The 19,040-nt window shown below is 30.6% G+C and overlaps 1 protein-coding gene and 1 long non-coding RNA gene across 3 annotated transcripts in view; one reads left to right on the forward strand and one right to left on the reverse strand.

Moving 5' to 3' along the window:
- The window catches only part of LOC129952143 (protein Atossa), a 115,883-nt gene that overhangs the window by 67,813 nt on the left and 29,030 nt on the right, over window positions 1-19,040 (forward strand). Inside the window, exon 1 of one of the 2 annotated variants that reach the window (XM_056064598.1) lies at window positions 3,370-3,992. The exons of the other annotated variant lie outside the window; for it this stretch is intronic. The gene's annotated coding sequence lies outside the window, so the exon portion shown is untranslated. Of the gene's footprint in view, window positions 1-3,369; window positions 3,993-19,040 lie in introns of those variants that run through there. 2 annotated transcript variants of the gene reach the window in all.
- On the reverse strand, window positions 9,566-10,797 carry LOC129952145 (uncharacterized). Its single transcript, XR_008782274.1, has 3 exons — window positions 10,356-10,797; window positions 10,212-10,296; window positions 9,566-10,153 (listed from the first exon to the last, which is right to left on the reverse strand). It is a non-coding gene; the product is annotated as an uncharacterized LOC129952145 (long non-coding RNA).

Consider the following 19,040-nt stretch of genomic DNA (forward strand, 5'->3'; position numbering starts at 1 on the left):
ATCAGATAAATAATACATTTTCTTGTTTTTTACAACAGTCTTGAAAATTTCGAACTATCAAAACTCTTATCCATTTGCTGGTTGAAGGTCAAACTTTGTACCTATCAACTACGAATTTATTGTTGATACTCACAATAGAACTTAATACCTTATATATTTATATTTGAGTTTTCTTATAAAATGTTAACACATAAAAAGTGGGTATTTTTTCCTGTTCTTCACTGTAGCTATAATTATATGGTGAAAACGGAAAATTTACACCAATACTATCGTAAAAACTGTCACACACGTGCCATAGTGTTTGTGATGTAATGAGAAAAATGGCATTTTTTTCTTTATTGTTTTATCTAACAGGGGCGAAGTGGGGGTACTGATTTTTTAAAGTAGAGCCTTTTGAAAATTTTTGAATTTTCTAGAAAATTATTCTTTGATTAGTTTTCAATCTTAATAGTAGTAGAAAACATTATTTAGAAACACAATTTTAATCTTTGAAGTTGTAAAGTCTTTTTAAGTTTTGAAAAGTTTTAAACAGTTCCAAGACAAGATTTCTACCTAACGCTCATTTTTAAATTGTGGAAATAAGTTTGAATGTCATTCTTAATTGGGGTACAAAATAAGTCAATTTTCTTCAGACACACTTTTTACTTGATGATAAGCAACATATAAGAATCTTATCTTGTAGTGAATCGGATATATTTTGTCAAGTGAGTAAAAATATGAAGAACTTTATAAATATCTCAATAAATATCTTGATAATTAATTAGCTCATACTAAATCCAAGTCATATAACATATCTTTGAATAATCTAATATATCAGTAGTACGCGTGGCGTGGTGGTTAGTGAAGGGCTGTCACGTCAGAGGTTTTCACGAGTTCTGCCTCTTGCGAGGAATTCACAAATGCTCCAAGACTAATTCTCCTCATGAAAAATGCTTTCCAAACTAGCCGTTCGGATTTGGCTCAAAACTGTAGGTGTCCTCCATCCCTGACAACTCTACTCACACCCAATGGTTGAGAATTGTAAGTCACTAGGCCCTAGTTCTAAATGGATCTTGCTCCACCTAAATTATTTATTTTTATTCTAATATATCAACTTTTCCTCATACCGAATATATTACTTCTTCTCATTAGACGCTTGAGAAATAAAACCTTTCCTCGAAATTTTCCCACCGACACGTTCGTTGTAGAGCGAATTTTGCATATTGAGGAGAGAGTCCAGGTCACCTTAAAAATGTATTCCCAATGTCATTTAAATCCTTCAACCAACTTTGATTTGGAAGTTTGGAACAATTTAGAGAATGACAGTTGAGTTTGACAAGTGTAAATGACCAACCAAGCTGTCAAAAACAAATGAAAACTCATAAATACTTAATTTCTATTTGTGACTACAAGGAGTTCAAGAGGAGAACATCTTCGGTTTACAGTTCCATTTACGTGTAAACTTAAAAAATATCCTAGAATTCAAGATTTAACTCTGTCAACCAACTTTGAAAATTCAGAACAATTTAGAGAATGACAGTTGAGTTTGACAAGTATAAAATGACAGTGCAACCAAGCTGTCAAAAACAAATGAATACTCATAAATAATTAATTTCTATTTGTGGCTACAAAAAGTTCAAAAAGTTGACATCTTCGGTTTATAGTTCCATTTACGTGTAAACTTAAAAAAATCCTAAACTTCAAGAAAAATGGGAACTGAATGTCATGTTTACGCCTTAAGTTACCATAATCTCTAACTTCAATACCTCGTGTGAAATGATGCATGAAATTTTAAGATAACGTTCACACAATTTCTATTTCTCCGTAAGAAAGCTAGTGGAATGTTCTCATGTACTGTTTTAATGATTGTTAACACTTGAGGTGAAAATTAAAACTCTGTATCTTACTTTTTACGAGTGTAAAAATCGAATTTCATAAAATATGCAAAATTATGATCTCCGATTTTCACCTTTTCATCTCAGAGTTAAAATGTTTAGGTATATCTCCTAAAAAATTGTACATTTCATGTCACACAATTTGTTTAGCAATTGACATCTTGTACCCTGATTTTTGTAACTTGTACCACACTTAATCCACACATGGAACGGAATTCAAATACGTTCCACAGTAATTTACACGTGATATCGCTGGCTTTTCGATTGTAAAATCTTGGTCAATGAAAATGAGATTTATACTTGAATTAAGTGATTTCCCTCAAGTGAAATTGAAAACGAATGCCGATATCTTTTTCACATCTCTTTCTTGTCTCCTTCAATTAAGTTTTTCAGTTTCGATTGTAGAATAAAAACTTTTTTCACTTTTGACCAATGAAATCAAGATTCACACTTGAATCAAATGATTTCCCTCTTAATTAAAATATTGAAGTCAGAAACCAGAACAGCTGTATAAGCTATTGTATACGAGTACCTAATGAAATAAATGTTTGGCCTTGAATCAAAAGAAAAAAAAAGATCCGGCTGTGCTTGAGATTAAGAGCCCTGTGCTTGCCTCGCGCTGATTTCAAACAATGTTCACCCACACCTTGACTCTGTTATTCTGTTTATATCCAATACATTGATATTTTATGCTGCTTTTAAAAATCCGTATCTCTATCTGTATATGATGGTTCGTGTCCAAAGTGTGTGTGTGTGTGTGATTTATAAAGTAACAGGCTTGCCATATTGAGCTATTTATCTCTTTCCCCAAAACTGACGACGGCAAAAATTCATAATGACAGCCTAATCATAATTGGGCTATAAATAGCCCAAATCTAATCTTGGACGAAATTTGATAGAAAACATACATTTTTTATGAAGTTATTAAACTTAAATGTACATACATTTTATTTTCCTTTGTGTTTGTTGTTTTTTTTTTAATAAATTCTATTTGAAGCTGTCATATTGATTTTATAGAAATTGATCTATTATTTGGGCTACTCTTTCAGCTCTCATTTTAAGCTAAACTATTTAAAATTAAACTGGGCTATTGAGCTGCACGTTCATGACATGGCAACCCCATTAAAGTAGTCGATGAGAATAATTGACACATTTTCTCTGTTTTCGTTCCTCTGGTGGATATAGTTAGGTTTAGGTAGTTTTTATTTTTACTTCTCATTCGTATCTTTTATATTTAGTTGTTGTTTTGTTTTCTTTTGATTTTTATTATATTTGAAAAATTGAAATACGAGAAACACAAAAAACGACCACGACGACGACGAGGAACGACGAGAGTTTTGAGATAAGTTGAGTTGAGGTTGATGTTCGTTTGGCCAGAGGCATAGAGCATTGTACGTACAACGTAACGTACAAGTAGTTCAGTTCGTGTTATTCTTTCGTCGTGTAAACACGAAAAGAAAAATTGTTTGAATTTTAATTTCGCACAGAAGAGGCAATGCTCGGGAAAAAACAAAAAGTGAAACATATGATTGTGAAGAAGTTTTCTTGTGAAAAAGAAAAAACTACAAAGAAATTCAATCGAAGAAATAGTATGATTATTGTGCGCTTTAGTTTTTTCCCATCACAAAGTCAATTACAATTTAAATTGTATTGAAATTTTTTAAATTATATTTTTTGAAGAAACAATTATATAAGCAAATTTGTGTTTTAAATTTAAATCGAAAAATCTATGTGTAATGAACGATCGACCATAAAAAGATCGAATGGAAATAAATAAAGAAAAATATAAAATAAATTATAGGAAGTTTCGTGAGTCGAAGTCAGAATCTGTTTTTTTTGTTCTTCTCTTGTGAATTTGAAATGTGTCAGTCATACGTAAAGTAAAAGAAAATTATATCTACGTATCTATATGTACGTGCCTCCTGGGGACAAACAACATCATGGTTGATGTCGTTATGGATTCATGATTATTTTGTTACTTTAAAATCAAGATTCAACTAAATCCACCTCTCTCTCTACCGTTACCTGTCATCGAAAAGAATCTTGCTACAAAATTATAGGAACAAGTGCAAGTGTCAACTTTATAGCTGATCTCAGTGAATGACTTATTAATTATTGGTATGCAAAAAACGAGTATTTCTTATAATTTTTATTTTAAAATCTGATTTTTGCTTGAATAATTAATTAAACATAAACATGATTTTGTTTTTGAAAAAGTTTTCTTTGTCAGTTGCGATGATGATGATTGTCAGAGATTAAAACAAAAAAACAAACCGTTACTTTGGTTTTTAACCTTTTGTGGAATATTATTTCTTTTTTTTTTCAAGATGAAATAAATTATAACAAAAGAAAGAAAGAAGAAAGGTCAATAAATTTGGAATTTAATTTTCTTGAGAGTAAATTGCGTCATAAATTTGTTTGTTACAATGAAAGTGTGATGTAAAAAAGAGTAGACATAATTTAATTATTCAGGAAGTGAGGGGTCATCCAGTTATGGAAAGAAAGTTTTATGGTAAATTACGTGTAATCTATAATTACATTTTACACCAATTTATGGGGCGATGAAGAAACAAAATCAAATCAACGAACAAATTATTAAATTTTGAATGAAATGTAGAACGTATTTCTTTAGGAAGACGCCTTTTTTGACACATTTTTTTGAATTAACTTACATTTCTAAAGTGTCTAATGACTGAGTTATTGTGACTTATGTGATTGACACAATTATTTTTTGCATCGACATCACGCATTTACTCGTAAATCCATGTCTATTAAATTGAAAATGATAAATGAATGACGTAAAACTTTAAGAAAATTTGTCAAGTAATGCGATTTAAATGTGCTAAGTTAGTGACACTGATAGATAAATTGCAAATATTAGCTTAAATAATCTCTACAGAGTTCAGAAAGTCAATTAATATAGGAACATTTCAAATAAGTGGTTTACAAATATGTCATTTAAAGTGAATGTTCATGCATCGCATCGTATTCTTTTTTATGTAAATACATTTGACTCCTGTCAATTAAAGTGTCATAATTTTCGTTGAAAGTTTGTCATTAACGATAAACGATCATTAAAAAAACGTATTCTTCTTTTTAATACATTTGACTCCTGTCAAACTTAGCTGTCATTTAAAGTGTTATAATTTTAACCTAACAATTGTGTTCTTTTTTTTAACACATTCAACTCCTGTCATTTAAATTGTCATAATTTTAGTTGAAAGCTTACTATTTACGATGAATGATCGCTTAACAATCGTATTTTTTTGTTTTTGTAATACATTTGACACCTGTCAAACTCATCTGTCATTTAAAGTGTCATAATTTTCGTTGGATGTGTGTCATTAACGATAAAGAATCGTTTAACAATCGTATTCTTTTTGTTAATACATTTGACTCCTGTCAAACTCATCTGTCATTTAAAAATTTATAATTTAAACATAACAATTGTGTTCTTTTTTAAACACATTTAATTCCTGTTATTTGAATTGTCAAGTTTAATATTCACAATTAAGGATCGTTAAACAATCGTATTCTTTTTTCTAATACATTTGCTTCCTGTCAAACTCAGCTGTCATTTAAATTGCTGACCTAACAATTGTGTTCTTTTTTAAACACATTTAATTCCTGTTATTTGAATTGTCAAGTTTACTATTCACAATTAAGGATCGCTTAACAATCGTATTCTTTTTTTTTAATACATTTGACACCTGTCGAACTCATCTGTCATTTGAATTTTCATAATTTTCGTTGAATGTTTGTCATTTACGATAAAGGATCATTAAACAATCGTATTCTTCTTTTTAATAGATTTGACTCCTGTCAAACTCAGCTGTCATTTGAAGTGTCATAATTTAAGTTGATAGTTTGCACAATGAGACAATCAAACAATATTTTAATATTATCCAAAATTATTGCAAATGTGGTGATTATTATGGTCGTTAAAATCGTCCAGCTGCGCAAGTAATCAGAAGTACTGAAATTGTGACTAAGATAAACTCAAAACTTATGGAAAATTTGTCCATTATACCCTAAATGAATCGCGTGCTGCAATTCTTCCCGAGGCTTGAATAATTTTCACACTTAATGATCCAAACTTTATTAAGCTTTATGGCTGAATCACAAGCACGCTTCAGCTTCGTCTACGTTACGGTGGACCTGCTTTGAATGACATTTCTATTATTTCATTCCTCCAAACAGCAAATATTTTGTTTGTTGTCATTTTTTTTACAACTGTTAAGCTGTCAGACAAAGCAAATGTTCAGATAATTAAACTAGAGCTTCCGTTTGGAGTCACATTACGTTCTTTTCCTTACGATTGTCAAACGAAATGTGAGGTGGAAGCTCCATTGTGATAGCATGCATTAAATTCCTATGGCTGAACTCGTAAACGTCAGGTGAATCCGAAGCTGAAGCGTGTTTGTGATTCAGCCATTACTTTTGAAAGGAATGCAAACAATTTCTCATCTGACATTTTCCCGGATGTGTTCACAAAGTAATGTAAAGATTATCAACCCTAAAAGATATATTCTTTAATTTGCTTTAAAAAGGAAAAAAAACTGACATTTGTTGCTTTTTGCATTGCACGTGTAAATTTTCAATGTCACTGTCAAACTGACGTTTCAGCAGCACTTTCTTTCTCTATCTCTTTTAAAGTCATCAAGTGAATTCATAATTCAAAACTTATTAAAAAGAAATCATATTCACGAAAGTACATCCAATTTTTATAAACTGACCTCCTTATGACTAAACGTCAAACAAAAACAGAAACTTAAATTATAAGATTACAGTTGATTTTTGTGTGTAAATGACTGTTGTTTTCCCATCTCTCGCAACCATTAGTCATGGAAAAAAACATGGACTTGGACAGCCAACAAGTTGTTAACGTTTCCTCGCTTCAATGTCAACATCTTAAACTCGAATAAGTTAAATTTCAATTACATTATACAAATGAATGTAGGGGCAGTTTGAGAAATAGAACCATTCAAACTTTAACTGCCCATATTTATCTTAAAAAACAACGACCGTCCAGAAAAAAAGAAGCAATAACCAAGAATAAATCAAACAATCATAAATGCTAAGATGTTGAAATGTGGGTTGTTCATATAACAAAGGAAAACGTGTATATAACAATGATGACAAGCAACGATGATTTTGAGTGAGTCATGAATTAATAAAAATAAAGAAGAAAATGCAACTCCTAAGTAATTTTTGAGAGTAAGCACATATGACACATCCGGCATTAAATAATATTGAAAATAGACATTTGAAATCTATCCAAGAGATGTCACATTTGTTGGTGACTTTTGTGTTCTTTTGTTAGGTTAATTCAGTTGTCATCTAGAATACTAAAATAGAAGGTCAATTCAAGGGATGGACTACATTTTTCAAGTTCTAATTTTCCGTTACGAAATTTCAATTTTATATGTTTTACACTCCTAAAAATTGCATAAGTACATAAAAGCAATTAATATTAACCTTAAATTAATTTTAAAATATAAATCAATGTTCATGTTTGAGTTTCAGGGTGAACAATTTTTAATTCTCTTCCCATTATTACAACATTTATACCTCTCATGCTAACAGAAATAAAACAGACTTACCAATGTTCGTGATAAAATAAAATAAAAATCAAAAACACATAAAAACAACAATAATACACGTGTTATGTGTAAAATGAACATCACAAATGACATTGATTCATTTTTAAATGTTATTTCGAAGTGACACATGGATTAACAAAAATTAATTTCATTAATTTATTTATTTTTCTTATAAAATTTGTTGTTGTTTTATTTATTCGTAAGAAGGAGAAAGCACCATGAATTTATGCGATGATTGTGAAAATGTATAACCTTGTTTTCGATATTTCATGTAAAATTTGTATATTCAAGGCTGTTCCTAAAAAGGTCAATCGGGCGTGAGAAAAAGAAGTAAGAATATGTTTAAAAAATATCTGAAAATTTAACAAAAATAAAACGTCAAATTTAAATTATTTACATAATCAATGTCATTTTGAAATGTAAATTTCCAAAAACTGTATTCTACATTTTTGGTTTCACAAAGTTTTCCCCCTAAGTACTTCCTTAACAATCCACCACTAATTATGCGCACTAATTTAACTTTGTTTATGTCCAGTATTTCCAGTTGCAAATTATATATTATGCGCAGCATATATGAATCTATGATGTGTTTTTTTTTTATTTTGTTGACCACTTGCTCTTTTAAAACGTAAATGCGACAACATTTTTCAATAATCATATTTAATAATTATTATTTATTATTATTATTAATGTAACACTGTGTATAGACTATCAAAGTCCAAACGCTTCGTCGTCGTTTGTTAGAGTATGTTTAATTTTTACATAAGTTGTGTGTCAGGGCTGGATTTAGGGGCGCTTGTGAGTACTATTTTGTATTACATAACAGTTTTATAACGGCTCAATAAAATCGATTCTGAATCTTCTGTCGGGTGCCATTTACTAATTAATCAACTCAGATTATTTTGTATACTTAAAAAATATTGAAATTCACATTAAAGTACAAATATCCATTAACAATCATCTAAAACTTAGATCGCGATTCCCTTCCTGGGCGCCATTTAACTATAAATAAGTCAACGGTCGTTTACATCGTTAAAATTTTATTATATAAAAGATGATTTACATACAAAGCTTCTTTCAAAAAATGCTTCCCCATCAGTCTTCTAAATCTTTGGATTTGAATCCTCTCCCGGGCGCCATTTTATAACAAGGTCATTCTTTTCGCTAAAATTGAAATTGAATATTAACTAGCAATCAAAGTTCTTTTCTTTAAATGATGTATTTCCGTCAGCAATCTTCATAAGCTAGAGCCGAGTCCCTTCCCTGGCGCCATTCGTTGATAAATGAGCTCAGAGTCATTTGTATTGATGATAAATAAAAATAATGTCTAATTTATATTAAATGCCTGTTTCGAAATGGTAATTTCCCCTAAAAGTCTTCTAGAACCAAGGATACGAATCCTCTCCCGGGCGCCATTTAATAATTAATAAGCTCACATTTGGTTTTCATTGCAAATAATGCGCCGGAAAATTGATATTTAAAGTAATAATTAACACTCAAGTCCAATTTTAAACATTCATTTTCCTCAACAGTCTTCTTAAGTTAAAATTATGAATCTTCTATCGGGCGCCATTCAATAATAAAATAACCCATGGTCGGTTTTAATGTTAAAATTGTGCATTTAAAAGTGAAAAAACTTTTTTCCTAACAGTATTCTAGAGACTCGTTTTCGTTTTCTCTCGCGGGCGTCATTTCATAATAAATGTGATTATAGTCCAGGGTGTAAATTGGAATTGAATGAAAATAATAATAAACATACAAACCCTAATTTCCTCTACATTTTTTTTTAACTAATCTGAATCCTTTCCCGGGCACCGCTTAACAATAAATAACTCTAGGATCCTTGTGATCGCTAAAATTTTGTTGGAAAGATGATAAATAAAAATAATGTCTAGCTAAAATTTAAAGCCTGTAATCATGTTTCCTAATATTCTTCTCGATCTAAGTATACAATTTACGCCCCCCCCTTCCCTTGGCGCTATTTAATAATTACTAAGCCCGTAGCTGTTTTTGTTTCATTCAATATCCTTAAACCCTGCTTTTGAAGCAAACATTTCCCGCAACTGTCTTCTTAAATTAATATTCCAAATCCTCTCCCGGGCGCCATTTAATAATAAATGAGCCTCGGATCTTTTTTATTGTTCGAATTGCGTTTGAAAAGTGATGAATACAAAAATTAATGTACAGACAAAGCTTGTCTCCCCCAACAGTCTTCTAGAGCTTAGATTTCGATTCCTCTCTCGGGCGCCATTTACAAATAGCTTAAACTAATATCTTTTAAGAATTGAAAATGATAAGTGAAAACAAACTAGCCTGCATTCAAAGCAAAGATTGTTCCTCCAACAATTTTTTAAAGGTGACCAGGGTCTTCTATATCATTGAAATTGTGTTCGAAGACTCATGAAAATCTTACTTTGCAATAAAAACCTGTTTTCGATAACATAAAATGTAATTTCATATACTCTCCCGGGCGCCATTTATAAATTAAGGTGTCCAGCATCTTCTATATCATTGAAATGTTTGAATACTCATGAATGAAAATAATACTTAACAATCAAAACCTGTTTTAATAACATACGATGTAACTTTATATTCTCTCCCGGGCGCCATTTAGTGGTAAATCGCTGATTCTTGGATTGTCCCTTTGATTTAATTCTTAAATATTCATTTTCCTTTCTGTAAGTGTCAGAAAGAATGTTTAATGTTAAAACTCATACATTTTTATTCTTCTCACTCGAAAGCTCCCGGGCGCCATCTAGTCTCCAGCCAACCCAGCCTGAAAATCGTTCGTCTTCAACTCGACGTTATGCCTTTGTTCGCTTTAATTAGAAATTAACAAAATAGGTGCGGTACATTTATTTTTTTCTCCATATTATACCTCCCCTCACTCTGTCATCTACGTACAACTTAAACTAGCCTAGTCATTCGGTCTTTCAACTTATAATCTCCCAACACTTTACAAAAAAAAAAAACATCAAATGCCACCAACTATTAAGAACTTGAAAAACTGCCACATCAGCTTGTAAAAATATTTACAATCACTCTTTATGTCGATTTATTTATTGCAAACAGCTGATTTACAAATACAAATCGAACGAAATGAAAATAAAATAAAAAAAATTAACCATTGCTCGTGTCAAATTAATTTCTTCTACGAGTAATTTTTTTTTTTTTTTTCTAAAGTTGAGTTGAGTTGAAAAATATATATTTCTACAAAGAGGGGGTAATGCAGTGCAATGCAATCCCCCTTTGCTCGCCTACTACTAAACTGAAGCTTTTGTTGGATGGTGAAGCGAGTGGCGTGTGGCTGTTGCTTGGTGACCTTGTATCTCTCAGCTGTGCATGCAATTTATACTATAATAATATGTATCTACTGTTTACTCTGTACATAGTTTCGGTTCACTCTTTTTTTCTTTTGTATTTCTCTCTTTCCATTTGGCCTTAGATAGAAAAAGAAAAGTGGGACGTGGTAGGTGTCGGTATATAACTATCTGTCGAGCGATAGTGAAAAGATACAATTTTATTTGTTTGATTAACTTTATCGGTAATGTGGTTTTATAGACATACAGAGCCAACCAGATACCCACTTGAAGTGTAAAAGATACGAAAATTTGTAATTCACGTAATTATTTTATGTTTTTATCTTTTTTTTTAATTTTTACTTTCTGATTTTATAATTCTGTTTTTTTTTTTTATTTTTATTGAGTGTATAGTTTTTTTAAGCAAAATTGGAGTTGAATTACTTTTGTACACTATGTTGTTTCGTTTGAGTGATGATGGTTGTGGTTGGATTGGTTTGTTGGTGAAGTGTGGTTTTTGGTTAGAACGAACCAAGCACCATACACTGAACCAATACCCACCTAACCACGACGACTACATCGTAATGACATTTTAAGGTCAAGAGATTATTGTTTTTTTTTGTTGTTTCTATTTCTTTACATACACGTGCTGTGTTGTGTGCTTTTAGGGGATACATGTACATTTGTCTTATATAAAAAGTCTTTATATTGAGCTTTATATAAACAAAAATTTTACAAGTGATAAGCTCGTATTCTTACAACAAGCATCTTATGTGAAGTTTTTCATTTGAATTGTTTGGAATTGTTTTTACCTTGATCTGTGTATACATTTATTATTTTATTTGAGGGTCATTCGGAAGGGACTTTGAAAATCACACAAAAAGAAGTCAGGTATGGAATAATGTTATTTTTCTTCAATGACAATCCAGGAAGTTAGTGAAGTGAGATGCCCTTAGAAATGATATTCTGCTCATTTGTTGATAAATGTTTTTTATTGTTTAAATTGCATTGCAAAAATGACGAATAAAAATAATGTCTACTTTAAACTCAAAGCCTGTTTTGAAATGATAATTTCTCATTAAATTCTTCTAAAACCAAAAATACGAATCCTCTTCCGGGCGCCATTTAATATTAATAAGCTCACATTTGTTTTCATTGCAAATAATGTGCTAGAAAATAAGGATTTAAAATAATAATTTACACTCAAGTCCAATTTTAAAACAATCATTTCCCGCAAGAGTCTTCTTAAGTTAAAATTATGAATCTTCTCCCGGGCGCCATTTAATATTAAATTAACCCAGGGTCGGTTTTAATTTTAAAATTGTGTGTTGAAAAGTGATGCATACAAATAATTACATACACACGGACCTTGTTTTTCCTTCCAGTCTTCTAGAGACTCGTTTTCTCTTCCGGACGTTATTTCATAATAAATGTGATTATGGTCCAGGGTTAAAATTGAAATTGAATGAAAATAATAATTAGTAATTAACATTCAAACCCTTAATTTTCGCGACAGTCTTCTACAGCTAATCCAAATCCTTTCGCTGGCACCGCTTAACAATAAATAAGTCCAGGATCTTTGTGATCGCTGAAATGTTGTTGGAAAGATGATAAATACAAATAAAGTATAATTCAAATTTAAAGCCTGTAAAAATGTTTCCTAAAAGTCTTCTCGAATGATATTCTGCTCTTTTATGGGGAGTACCTAAGCATGTCATGCCTGACAGAATTTGTTTCGCATCAGTCATACATTTTTACCCTATTTTATTTTCCAGCAACTGAAGTAATTTCAACTACAAAACAATCTGTTGCTGAAACTCTAATAACAGCTTTGTTTTTCCAAGATTTCAATTTAGCGAATCCTCTCCCGGGCGCCATTTTAGAGTAAATCAACCCAGAATCGTTTTTATCGTTAAAATTGTCTTTGAAAAACGACGAAAGACTAAAATAATTTACCTTAAACTTGTTTTGATAATAGATGTTCCGATTTCAAATACTTTCCCGATACTTGTCCGGATAATCCGGATTTATTTATTGCGAAGATGTGTAGTACTTTATTTATTTAATTTTGCACATCATCATCTAGATGATGAACAGGCACAACTTACACTCAAAGTCTGCCTAAAAAATAATAATTTCAATTCAACGAATCCTCTCCCGGGCGCCATTTTAGAGCAAATGAACCTAGGATCGTTGTTATCGTTGAAATTGTGCTTGAAAAACGACAAATGACTAAAATAATTTACCTTAAACTTGTTTTGATAAAAGATGTTCCGATTTCAAATACTTTCCCGATACTTGTCCGAATAATCCGGATTTATTTATTGTGAAACAGTATAATTCCTACTTAACTTATTTAATTTTGCACATCATCATTTAGATGGTGAACAGGCACAACTTACACTTAAATTCTGCCTTAGAAAATAATAATTTCAATTCAACAGTCATCAAAAGTTAAAATTCCGAAGCTTCTCCCGGGTGCCATTTGAGAGTAAATGAGCCCAGGATCGTTCTTATTGTTAAAATTGTTTGTAAAAACGTTGAATGACTCAAATAATTTTCCTTAAACTTGTTTTGACAATAGATGTTCCGATTTCAAACACTGTTATGATACTAGTCCGGATAATCCGAATGTAGTTATTGCAAAACATTGCAATACTGTATTTGTTTAATTTTTCAAATCATCAATTAGATGACGTAAATTCACAACTGACATTCCAAGCCAGCTTTCAAAAAAAGTAATTTTCTCTAAGCTTAGATTCCAAATCCCCTCCCGGGAGCCATTGAATATATAATAGATATTTCAAAACAGATAATATTTAAAGCTCTGATATCTGAAAAAAAAAGAATTTAGTTACAAAATAAAAAGATAGTATCAGATATCTGCATACTTTAATTACAGTTTTGGTCTCTTACTTTAGTCCGGATAATGTCGAATGCTCAGATCAGGTTTCGGATACATATTTAAATGATACAACAAAGTAAATTTGGAGATATCAAACTGATAAACGAAGATGTCTGGGTAGTAAACGGTCATAATTATCTTACTCAACCATTTGGTAACCCAATACTAATCCGGATATATTTATTGTGACTTAAAATGCCTCGTTATTCGCTTGATTTTGCATTTAGATGATGCACATGCACAACATACACTCTAATTCTGCTTTAAAAAATGACATTTTCCCCTAAATGTCTTCTAAAGCTTACATTCAGAATCCTCACCCGGGCGCCATTTAAAAAGAAATGAGTCAGGGTCGTGTTTATCATTGAAATTGGGTGTTTGGAAAAAAACTGATGAATCAAAATAATAATTCGCATTAAGCCTGTTTTTTAAATAAATCAATAAATAATAAATAAAATGCGATTTCTTATACTCTCCCGGGCGCCATTTAGTGTTAAACAGCGGATTTTGTTGTCTTTTCTATTTGAATTCACCGTACTAAGCACAAATTGTCAACTTCGTTTCTTGCATGCTAAGAATCTTAGCCATCTACATAATTTTTTCGATTCTAAAAGGATAGTTCCGATATTTTATCCAAATCCGGAACCATTTTCTACATATCCTAATATTCAATTCATCGTCGTGCGTCGTCGAAATACTGTGTATAAACTATCAAAAACTAAGTAAGTTTGTTGTACAAAAAAAAGCTAAATATTCTTATTTTTAGTAAGCGGAAGTAATAAGTTTTTCACTCAATTTTTCAAATCATCAATTAGCCATTCAAAAATTTCAAACGTATACATTCACAATTTTACCCCATTTCCATAACTTTGCTTTTCAAAAATAAACAACAAATCTTCCTATTTCCATTTGTACATATATCTGACGTGAATGTGTGGTTATAAATACAAATTTCAAATGTTGTTTCTATGACCTAATTCGGCGTGTCCATTTTTATGTCGGCCACCAAATATGATTTCCCCTTTTCGTATGCACTTTTTTCCATACAAGCACTATTCAAACTTCAAACCCCATAAAACTGTATAACGTGTCATTTATTTTTTAACCCTCAAGTGGCTGTCTCAAGTACTAGTATCGTAACTATGCCTGTTTTTAAATAAAAATGTATCGATTTCGAATATAATTTTCATAATTTAAGTTTTGATATCCATATTTATACTCGTACATAGTTGAAAGTATTTGCTCTTAAACAAAGTAACTTTTGTATGGTTTTTGCATTCTCCCATAAATGAACAACAACTTGGTGCACTGCCTTATCTTTAGTGAAAAGTTTTTTTGTTTTTGATTCTATTAGTTTTGTTTTTTTCTTTATTGAAATTGAAATGAAAATGGTTGAGTACATATTTGCATTGAATACTGCACTCAGCACACTGATGAGCAGAGCACACACGCCAAAGTGCCTATTTTTATAAATATATATTTGTATTCTATAAATATGCATTTTAAATGAATACAGTACACGAAAAAAAAAACATATATAAATGCATTCGTTATTTCGTAGATTATAAGTTTTTTTTAGTGTATCTATTTTCTGATGAAACATAGTCGATTCAATGTAAAACTAAAAACTCGCAACTCGGTCGCAGGAAATTACTCTGGAAAGTTCATTTCTCTATAAGCGACTTCAAAAATCTCATTTCCAAATTTAAGAAAATCATGTCGATTGTTAAAATTGCAATATTTTATTCCTAGAGAGTTGACAAACTCCGCTTGGTGCTTTTCACCCTCAGTAAATTCATCACGAACGAACTATATTATCGATCTCCGAACTTCCTTGCCCATTTCCCAAACTATACTATCATTGCCGCCATTTTTGTTGATGTTAAATGTCAAATCATTATCTAAACATTAGGCTGTGTTAAACTTGGACACTTTTGAGGTGCCTTGCTTTGACGTTTTAAAATTTTAGTTTTGTGCATAAATTTCTTTCTATAGAGTGAAAAATTCTCATTTCTTTTCTTAAATTAAGAAATTCTACCATGAAGCCATAACATATCCCTTTTAGTATCTCATGAATTTATCTCAAAGAGAGAAATAAAAGAGAGAGAATATTTGTTTGGCAAAGGTTTGGTTGGCCTCTTGTTAATATTCACAAATTCTATCTAAGGCTATAATCTAGACGTCAATTGATGCACTATTATGTATTTTGTTATGCATGTCTGGTGTGTGTGTGTGTTTTTATTCAAGATAATTTGTTTTGTTTTTTCTTTCTTTTTTTTGGCTTCAAAAACAAAAGAAGAAATTTATCAAAAAGATTTACATAAGGTCAATGCTACATCGCAGTATGATTCAAAAACACAAAATTCATACATAATGTATTTTAAAATGTAACTCGGAAAAGGCATTTGAGGTCGAATGCAATGTTAAAACAAAAGAATATTTTAAATTTTCAATCTCATCTGTCAAAATTTTTAGAATGGCATTGAAATTCTTATTGTTTCTTTTAACAAATAGGAAGCTGAATTGAAATACATTGTGGTTTTGCAATTTAAAACAAAAAAGGACTTAAAATCTTGAATTTTGAATGATTGCCATACAAATAAATTATTTAAATTATATCGCCGAACTGTCACTTTTTGTTTTTCAAAAGACGGTATTCATATTATACTCTTGGAATGACTTATTTCTATGTTGCATCATTTCAACTTAAAAACAAATAAAAGTTTCAATATCACTTATTTATCTATGCTTTACCGTCAAGTGAAAGCGAGTTAAAATTATGAAACGTCAAAATAACAGTTCCATCAAAAATGACTAATCCAAAACGCCATTAAATGATAAAACGTCAAAGTAAGGAAGTCAACATCACTTACTTATCTTTGCTTTGCCTTCAAATTGAAGCGAGTTAAAATTATGAAACGCCAAAATAAAAGTCCCATCAAAAATGTCCCATGTGAGCACTGCTCACAAACGACGAATCGAAAACGCCATTAAATGATAAAACGTCAAAGTAAGGAAGTCAACATTATTTATTTATCTTTGCTTTATCGTTAAGTTGAACCGAACTAAAATTATGAAACTTCAAAATAAAAGTCCCACCAAAAATGTCACATTTGAACACTGCTCGAAAACGACGAATCGAAAACGCCATTAAATGATAAAACGTCAAAGTAAGGAAGTCAACATCACTTATCTATCTTTGATTTACCGTCAAGTTCAAGCGAGTTAAAATTATGAAACGTCAAAATAAAAAGTCCCATAAAAAATGTCCCATGTGAACACTGCTCAAAAACGCCATTAAATGATTAAACGTCAAAGAAAGGAACTCAACATCACTTACTTATCTTTACTTTACCGTCAAGTTGAAGTGAGTTAAAATTATGAACCGTCAAAATAAAAGTCCCATAAAAAAATGACCCATGTAAAACACTGTTCAAAAACGACAAATTGAAAACGCCATTAAATGAAAAAAAAATGTCAAAGTAAGTAAGTCAACATCATTAACTTATCTTTTCTTTACCTTCAAGTTGAAGTGAGTTAAAATTATGAAACGTCAAAATAAAAGTCCCATCAAAAAATTCCCATGTGAACACTGCTAAAAAACGTCGAATCAATTACGCCAATAAATGATGAAACGTCAAAGTAAGGAAGTCAACATCACTTATTCATCTTTGCTTTATCGTTAAGTTGAAGCGAGATAAAATTATGAAATGTCAAAATAAAAGTTCCATCGAAAATGTCCCATGTGAGAACTGCTCAAAAACGACGAATCAAAAACGCCATTAAATGATAAAACGTCAAAGTAAGGAAGTCAACATCACTTACTTATCTTTGCTTTACCTTCAAGTTGAAGCGAGTTAAAATTATGAAACGTCAAAATAAAAATCCCATACAAAAATGTCCCATGTGAACACTGCTCAAAAACGACGATGTGAACACTGCTCAAAAAACGCCATTAAATGATAAAACGTCAAAGTAAGAAAGTCAACATCGCTTACTTATCTTTGCTTTACCGTCAATTTGAAGTGAGATAAAATTATGAAACGTCAAAATAAAAGTCCCATAAAAAAATGTACCATGTGAACACTGCTCAAAAACGACGAATCGAAAACGCCATTAAATAATAAAACGTCAAAGTAAGGAAGTCAACATCACTTACTTATCTTTGCTTTATCGTCAAGTTGAAGCGAGATAAAATTATGAAATGTCAAAATAAAAGTCCCATCGAAAATGTCCCATGTGAGAACTGCTCAAAAACGACGAATCGAAAACGCCATTAAATGATAAAACGTCAAAGTAAGTTGCCTCAAAAAAGTCCTATGTAGACACTGCCTAATACGTCCAATAGAAAACACTATTAAATGCTTTACATGTGACTAACAATATTTCAAGATCTTACTTGACATCTAAGACTTTAAATTGTTTGCATTTAAAATTGCAAATGATTTTATTTGTCAGTTTCTATTATTTTTTACCTTTTCAAAATAATAAATAACAAGTGACAATTCTTCAAAGTGAATATTTTGACGTTTGTTAAGAAACGATATTGTTACTTCTTAGAAAAAGCTATCAAAAGTTACAGCTAATACTTTTGAGAATTCGCAAATAACGTTACAATATAATTCAAGTATTTTTTATTTTAAACATTCTTTTTTGTCACTAAACGTAGTTATAGGACTTTTGAATGTTTTGTTTTTATGTTTCCAAAAACAAATAGCAAAGTGTCAACTTCGACGTTTCAAAATAAAATTTTCTTCTGTGTATTTTTTGACTTCCATTTCAGTTTATAATTTCATTAAAAGAGTACAATCTCTAGACACACATTAAAATAGAGTATAAAATAAACAATAATAAAACTAATCAAAAAATACAAAATGAAGATAGTCCATTGTTTAGCTTGACCTACTTGTTTTGTTGCTTACCTTATTCGACATCGACATGTGCCAATGTGTGTGCGATGTGCGTTAGAGAATAATTTAAACTTTTCAGCAGATAAATAAAAACAATAATGTTTTTTGTTTTTTAATTTGTTATGCTTTCTTTTGCCTTTTTTTAAATGAACATGATAATAAATTAACCAGATTTACATACCAAAAAGTACGTTTTGTTTTGAAAGCGACAACTCAGCTTTGTTCAATCTATTCCAATAAAAATCTGTAATAATTGTAACATGTTTTCAATGTAAATGAAAAACAAGAAGAAACTTAAACCCCTGCACAGACTTGGCTTACTTCAAAATTGTTCATGTCATACATATATAAATAAATACCCTTTTCGTTGGTGTTTTGCCATCATAAACAGGCTTTTTATGGTCAAACAAGAAAAAACTAAAGCTTACAATTTTGAAATAAAAGCAAAA

Source organism: Eupeodes corollae, chromosome 3 (genome assembly GCF_945859685.1).
Source record: "Eupeodes corollae chromosome 3, idEupCoro1.1, whole genome shotgun sequence".
NCBI classification, from domain to species: Eukaryota; Metazoa; Arthropoda; class Insecta; order Diptera; family Syrphidae; genus Eupeodes; species Eupeodes corollae.